Source organism: Scleropages formosus, chromosome 14, assembly GCF_900964775.1.
Source record: "Scleropages formosus chromosome 14, fSclFor1.1, whole genome shotgun sequence".
Taxonomy (NCBI): Eukaryota; Metazoa; Chordata; class Actinopteri; order Osteoglossiformes; family Osteoglossidae; genus Scleropages; species Scleropages formosus.
This window is the reverse complement of record NC_041819.1, coordinates 10,851,224-10,859,504: the sequence shown is the minus strand read 5'-3', so window position 1 is coordinate 10,859,504 and position 8,281 is coordinate 10,851,224.

The following is an 8,281-nucleotide window of genomic DNA, read 5'->3' as shown; positions in this document are numbered from 1 at the left end:
TCCGACGCAGCCTTTTATGCTGCGATCTGCGTTGAGTCACAGGTGTTCCGTGTTGGTCTGAAGGTGTGGGCGTGGCAGTACCCCCCCCCCGAGGATCGGTCCCGAACACTCGAGGGCGACCAGGGGGACGGCCTCGAGGCCGAGGTGCGGGCCGATCCGGATGACTGCTGTGGAAGTCGGAAACGAGGCTTGGATCAAGGATGTCTCGTGCCGCTACCCAGGACCGTTCCTCAGGTCCGTATCCTTCCCAATCCACCAGATACTGGAGTACCCCTCCACGACGGCGGGAATCCAGGAGCGCCCGTACCGCATACGCTGGTGCACCACCGTCCGGCAGGAGAATTGGGTCTGGAGGCGTGCTTGCGGGCTGGTGTAGGGAGGTGGCCAAGGGTTTGAGGAAGGATACGTGGAACGTCGGGTGTGCGCGAAGGTGTTGGGGCAGTTGCAGGCGATAAGAGACCGGGGTAACTCTGCGGATAATCTTAAAGGGTCCTAAGTACCTGGGGCTGAGTTTCTTAGACATATACGGTCCTTGGAGACCCCGGGTTGACAGCCACACCCTTTGTCCGGGTGCAAGGGAGAGGTGTCGCCGATGCCGATCGGCTTGATGTTTGATACGGGTTTGTGATTCTTGGAGATGTCGTCTGACAGCTGCCCATACCTCGCCGCTGGTTCGGTACCAAGAGTCCACAGCTGGCACATCGCTGGATCCCGGTTGCCATGGGAACAACGGTGGCTGGTACCCCAAGATGCACTGAAAAGGAGAGACACCTGTAGAGGTATGGGTGAGCGTATTGTGGGCGTACTCTGCCCACGGAAGGTATCGAACCCAGTGAGTTGGGTGTTCAAGGCAATAGCTTCTGAGGTACCGACCGATGTCTTGCTGTAGCCGTTCAACCTGCCCATTGGCTTGCGGGTGGTACCCCGATGTCATACTCACTGTGACCCCAAGTTTCTTCCAAAAGGCCCTCCACACACGCGATGTGAACTGAGGACCCCTATCGGACACTATGTCTTCCGGTATACCGTAGAGTCGGAATACCTGTTGAAACAGCAACTCTGCTGTCTCCAAGGCAGAGGGGAGTTTGGGCAAAGGAATCAAGCGACAGCCCTTGGAAAAACGATCGATCACGGTCAAGATGGTGGTCTTACCATCTGACAGTGGGAGGTCCACTAAGAAATCTAACGCTAGGTGCGTCCAGGGACGGTTGGGTACCGGCAGGGGTTCCAGGAGCCCGGCTGGACTCTGATTTGAAGCCTTGGACTGTGCACAGACTGGACACGCCCGGATGTAGTCCTGTACATCCTCCCGGAGGGACGGCCACCAGTAGAGCTGCTGGATCCTAGCCTGAGTCTTCCCAAACCCTGGGTGCCCTGCTGCTGGATGGTCATGGGCCCATTGTAGGAGAGTCGTCCTCAAACCTGGCGGAACATATTGTTTTCCAGAAGGTTTACCTGGTGGTTCGGGGTCCCCTTGTTGGGCTTGGGCCAGATCCTGGGTGAAGTCCCACTGAACGGGTGCTACAAAGCAGGACCTGGGCAGGACGTAGTCCGCTTCCATTACCTCCTGCGTTTCGTCATGCAGCCGGGAAAGGGTGTCCGCTTTGATGTTCTTGGGACCCGGTCTGTAAGTGACAGTAAACTGGAACCGAGAAAAGAACAGTGCCCACCTGGCCTGACGCGCGTTGAGGCGCCGGGCTGTTTGCAGATATTGTAAATTCTTATGATCTGTGAATACCAAAAAAGGGTGTTGTGCCCCTTCTAGCCAATGCCTCCACTCTTCTAGGGCTAACTTAATTGCTAGGAGCTCTCTATTTCCTATGTCGTAGTTTCGTTCCGCCTCCGACAGTTTCCTAGAAAAGAATGCGCAAGGGTATAATTTCATGGGCTTACCTTGCCTCTGAGAAAGGACAGCGCCTACCCCTGACTCAGAGGCGTCAACCTCCACCACGAATGGCAACTCAGGGTCGGGTTGATGCAGAATGGGGGCTGTAGAGAACTTGGATTTGAGGTTCTCGAAGGCTCGTTGGGCTTCTGGGTTCCACGGGAGACGAGGGGTTTTACTCACTGTAAGTGTTGTCAAGGGTGCGACGATCATGCTGAAGTTCCTGATGAACCGGCGGTAAAAATTGGAGAACCCCAAAAATCGCTGGAGGGCCTTAGTGGTGGTTGGCCGAGGCCATTGCTGGATGGTCTGGACCTTACCCGGATCCATAGCAAGGCCGTCTCGGGTAAGTATGAACCCCAAGAAGGAGACCTTCTGCTTGTGGAACTCACATTTCTCCAACTTCACATATAACCTGTTCTGCAACAGTCTCTGGAGCACCTGTCGGACAGTCAACACATGCTTGGACAACGTATCAGAATAAACCAGGATATCGTCAAGATAGACCAGGACGCCCTTGTGGACCAGGTCCCCGAGCACATGATTCACAAACGCCTGGAATACACTGGGTGCGTTCGCAAGACCAAAAGGCATAACCAGGTATTCGTAATGACCCAGGGTGGTACTGAAAGCAGTCTTCCATTCATCCCCCTGCCGGATACGGACTAGGTTGTACGCACTTCTCAGGTCTAGCTTTGTGAACCATCGCGCCTGCTGAATGTTCTCAAGCGCAGCTGAGATCAAGGGCAGAGGATGTGGATATTTCACACAAAGATTATTCAACCCCCGATAGTCGATACAGGGGCGTAACCCCCCATCCTTCTTCTCGATGAAAAAAAACCCAGCAGACGCGGGGGACGTGGATGGTCGAATAATTCCTGTCTTTAAGGCTTCGGTGATATAAGTCTGGAGGGCGGATTGTTCGGGTCTGGACAACGGGTAAATGCGACTACGCGGAGGCGTGGTACCCGGCAAGAGATCAATAGCACAGTCCCATGGGCGATGCGGTGGGAGCTCGGATGCGCGTTTCTTGCTAAATACCTCTGCAAGATCCTGATACTCGGGAGGAACGGGCACCGGCCGTGCCGATTCTGAGCCTTCTATAGACGTAGCTCGACAGGGTAGCTGTAAGCAGGTTCTCTCACATTGGGGTCCCCAAGCCACTAATTCCCCAGTACTCCACTGGAACACTGGGTCATGCTTGGAGAGCCAAGGGAACCCGAGAATCAGGGGCAACTCCGGAGACGAAATTAAATAAAAACTCAACATTTCCTGGTGACATACACCTACTCTCACAGTTACAGGGGCTGTCTGGTGGTCCACAAAACCCTTCCCGAGGGGCTGGCCATCTAGGGCGGTCACTCGAAGACGCCCCCCAATGGGTTTGGAGGGTATGCTATGAGACCGAGCAAACCCAATGTCCATGAAGCACCCTGCTGCTCCCGAATCCACCAGTGCTTGCGTCTGTACCTGTCCATCTCCCCAGGATAACATTACAGGTACCGCGAGGCGGTTACAACAGAGGGTGCCACTCACCTTGATCTCGGGGCGGACAGGGCACTGGAGACGGAAGTGACTAGGGTCACCACAGTAAAGACAGAGGCGATTTTGTAGTCTTCGCTGTCATTCGGGAAGGGGCAGGCGCCCCAGCTGCATCGGCTTTGCTTCCTCCTGTTTGGGACCGCATCTTTCTGGAGCCGGTTCTGAGGCTGGTCCCTGGGTTCTGATCTGATTGTCTAATGTTACCGCGGTTTCTATGTACCGATCAAGGGTCCCTCTTTCTTCTCGGAACACCATTTCACTCCGGATGCGTGGGTTTAGACCACGGCGAAAACTAGCCCACAAAGCTTTCTCTCCCCAATCGCTGCGTGCTGCGAGAACACGAAATTCTAGGGCGTAATCTGCCACGGGTCGGTTACCTTGCTGAAGATTCAGGAGTCTTTCACTTAGCTGTTCCTCCGGTTGAGCCAGTCCGAACACGGCGAGGAACCGGCTCTTGAGCTGTGCATAAGTGCTGGGGAGGCCATTTGTCCAGACTGCTGTCGCCCATTCAAGTGCTCTGCCCGTGAGCAGAGAGAGGACGTAGGTGATCCGGCTCTGTTCTGTGCTGAAAACTAGGGGCATACTGGAAAAAACAAGCTCACATTGAAGCACGAAGCCGTCACATTGTGCTGGGGTCCCGTCAAAGCGGGTCGGGGGAGACAAGTGGAAACCGCGTGAAGGAGAAGGAGTGGCGTTCGACGAGTCAGGCGCTGCAGGACCGGCTGCGCGTTTCTCGATGGGTTGTGTGGGCGCACGCGACGTCTTCAGCACGCTTACCACCTGGTTGTAAGAGGTGATGAGGTTGTGCAGCGTCTGTTCCATACCTGCCAAGCGCGCTTCACGCGAGTCCAACTCCGCTTGGAGATAGTTCAGCTCCGCTGGATCCGTATAACTGGCGGAACCTTCTGTCATGTTCGCGTCAGAGGGAGGCGGCGGACCCAAGTGCAGAGCGATGATCGTGGTGTCTTCGGGGAAATCCAAGAGCGGAGGTCAGAGGACGGGCAAAAGGTCTTCGAGGTGCGAACGTCGTAACAGGGAGGATCCAAAAGGCGAGGTCAGTGTTCAGGCAAGAGGTCGATAATCCAAAGGAGGCAGTAGATCGGGGGAACGAGGTACGGGTTCGGGGAAGGCGTTCAGGAACAGGTAAAGGGCTGGAGAAGGTCGCTAACTAGGAGGCAGATCAAGGTTCCGCATCAGCTGGCTGTCCGACGCAGCCTTTTATGCTGCGATCTGCGTTGAGTCACAGGTGTTCCGTGTTGGTCTGAAGGTGTGGGCGGGGCAATGGGGGAACCTGAACAACATGTCTTTGGACTGTGGGAGGAAACCTGAACACCCAGAGGAAAAGCCAGAGATACCCCACCTTCCATATTTGCAAGGAAAAGGTATTTCCAGTTTAATGAAACATATCGTGGACCCATTAAAATCTACATTGTAGAGGTCCTCTAAAGAGTTGTGCACTTAGCACAGCAAGCCTTATCCAAGAGCAGCATCAAGCCCCTTACTTTGTTCAAGAGACTCTGCTGCAGTAATCTATCCTTTTTAATTCTTTTTTTCTCCTTTTCTGCAATCACTTTAGACCTCCAGAAAAAGGCATTTAATATTTCTGTAATTTAAGTCTAAAGGAGCCATGCCCCCCCACAGGCTTGTACATCTTTTAAATGGAAGCAGATAAGTCTTCTTGTGTACAGTTTGGTCTCATGAGGCTATCCTTGGACATGTGCCTAACTATTTGTTTAGGGACAGCCCAGAGGGCTCCTTGACTCCTTCAGATCATGGGAAAATTGTGACCCAGGTTGGACTGGGCTGTGGACCAGCAGGCATTGATCCCAGGAGCTTGGTTCAGATCAGCTTGAGCCTTGGAGATTGAGTACTTCAAAGGGCAACACCACCCTGTTTAACATTGTTGTACAAGGAGTTTAAAACAAGTTTTAAATCTGACTTTTAGGAAACAAGTCTAGGAGCCATAGATATTGAACCAGCTCAATGATGCATTATGCATGTGTTCAGTAGCAGATCACTTGAGTACTGATTAGATCAGTTTTTCCACATCATTCAATTTTAGTGGCTCCTCTATAATTGAGGCTTCCCATTTCTCCAATATCTATTGGATAATTCTCTTTTTTAAATTTTGGGTGTGTTGGAAACCTTTAGCATTTTTCAAGTCAAATTCTGTTAAAATTGATTTCCACATCTTAACTTATTTTTGCTGTCTGTCAGACTTGGACATTTAAATATTGCAAACTCAAAAAGTCATGGCTTCTTATAAAAATGCAAGCCTCTCTGTGCATCCAATTTAGCCATGACCAATGTGGATAGGAACTATACTCAGCTTCAGCAAAAACTCAAGTGGGGGGGGGAGTGAAAGTGCCTTTGAGATATACCATGTACAAGTCCATTCATTTTCTGTGCAGTCCTTGGAAAGAAGTTGATCTGATGCTCAAGGCAGGAGGCTGGTTACTTCACACTGGCCTTGATGTAGGCATATAAAAATGCCTTTTCAAGTAACACAGCAAGACCTCCAATTCTGAACCACATCCCTTACCTTCAGTGAAGGCTTTCATTTGCAACATACTGATTTTGTCCTTAAATGGCAATGGAGTTCCTCTTAGCATGAATATAGACAGGAAAGGGAAAAAAAAAAAAAAAAAAAAAAAAAAACCTTGAACAAGCATTTAGAAACATCAGCTTGTCACATCAAGAAGTCCTCAAGTTATCTAGGCTCACTAATCAGCACTTTTCAAAGTATAGCTCACTCATGTTCCTAGTCTTTGGGTAAATTGGTTCAGAATATTATGCCACAAGTTAGTTCTCACTGAATACTGTAATCTCTTAAAAGCATATTCTTGCTATAATTCAATGCTAGGGCTTTTCCAAAGCACTTGTTTTCAAAACATCTTACCTACTGGGAAAGGGTAATAGTTTCATCAGGTGTACACACATATACACCAACAAGAGCAATGGGCACATGATCATAAAGGTTCAGAAATGTGTACTTTTTAAAAATCCATTAAAAATTTGGGGCAAGATAATATTCCTAACAGCGATATAAAATTCCTAAAGTGAGTTGGCATTCTATGCCAAACTGCTGCCTTTTAGTAGACAGCTTTTGACCAGAATTTCTCATGAATAAACAAGCTAGCAGCTTGAAATGCTCGAGAGAAGATGAGTTTCAATGTCTCCCCATCAGACATTAAAATATCTTGGAAAGGCATAAATAAAGCTTTCCAGATTGGAAGGGGACTTGTCAGGCAGTGTCAATTTGTTGCACTCTTTCAAAACAAGGTCAAACCCATTTGAAAACCTTTTGTAAAGTCATTCACATAATTTGTGTAGCATCTTTGCATTTAAGGGTAGCCCAGTGACATTGACAACTGACCCAAGAAAATTGTCTCAATGTCAGTTTGTTCACCCATTTTAGAAGTGGCCACAGCTGTTTCAATAGGTATTTGTGCAGCTGTCACTAGTACAATTGTTGTCAGGCACATCAAGCAGCATACTTGTCCATGTTGACTTTGCACCTCCCCCCCCACTGGAGGGGGGGGGGTTGTGGTTCATGACAAATACAATGCAGTTAAGGAATCATGCTTTCACAAGTCATCAACCATTAAAATCACTAAAACTCACATTAATGTTAACAGCTGGCTTTGAAGTATCACTTTTCTTCCTTTTTGTAGGAAATATAAATTGAAACTACAATAAGTTTTGATTCCATAAAATGCTGTGATTTAGTGTCAGGCACCACTGATACAGCCATCTAAAAGAGGAAGGTAAATGTCTAAATGGCCATTTAAAAAATGTGTGGCCTTATAAAAACTGGTAAAGCACTATTCTAAAGACCACACAACATACACTGAGCACTCATAATAGCTAAGGATAATAAAATACATAACTTAAGCCTTAGAGCAGACCATTTCTTAGGCTTGGAGGAGAAGAAAAAAGGGGCAGCTGGTAGTTACTGATTAAAGCTGCTCCCTTTGGACCCAGAGGTCACCACTTCAAGTCCTACTTCCAGTTGTAGTACCTTCGAACAAGGTAAAGACTACTGCTATGAAATTACATACTGGCATAAAGAGGTAAAATTGTTGTAGGTAGCTTAAAATGTAAGTTCTTCTTGAGAAGTGCACGTTAAATACATTTAAATGACAATACTCAAAAAGCACTGCACATTCTAATACAAGTTCAGTGTATACTGATATTAAAAGCACTTATACAAACTGAGAATTGCATCTTTGTAGCAAAAGACCAGTATTTGTAATTGATATTTATCAAAGGAGAATTACAATGGTACAGCAAGTAAAATTACCTACCCATTCACACAGACAGTACATGGAGCAAGACCAACATCTTCTCAATTGCAGAGGAGTTTACTGTGAAAGCATATACATTCAAGATATACAAGGCATCATACCCCACACATGTTACAACATTACACAAGGACTCCATCCAACCAACCTCACCATGAAGCCACAGATCACCACCACCACACATCTCCATATATGGAGCTCAAAAAGCTTAGTTCCCCCTCCCTAACTAACACAACCATGTTGCAGTTCTATCACTGAGATCATCAAGTGGACACCTCCCTTTATCAGCATTCCATCGAATTAGGCTCATTACACCTCCAGAAAGCTCAGCAGTGCAGTCCGATTACTCAGACCCACCCCCCTCCACACACATTAGAGGCCCTTCAGCACAACGAAACACACTCAACTACCCCCAATTAAACCACAGTTCCATACAGCCCTACAAACACAAACCATCATTAACTACCTGCCAGGAAAAAAGTGCAAGTGCACCACTCCACAAACTTAAAGTATGCTAATTAACAAGGCCACACCTCCTTGATTACCAGCA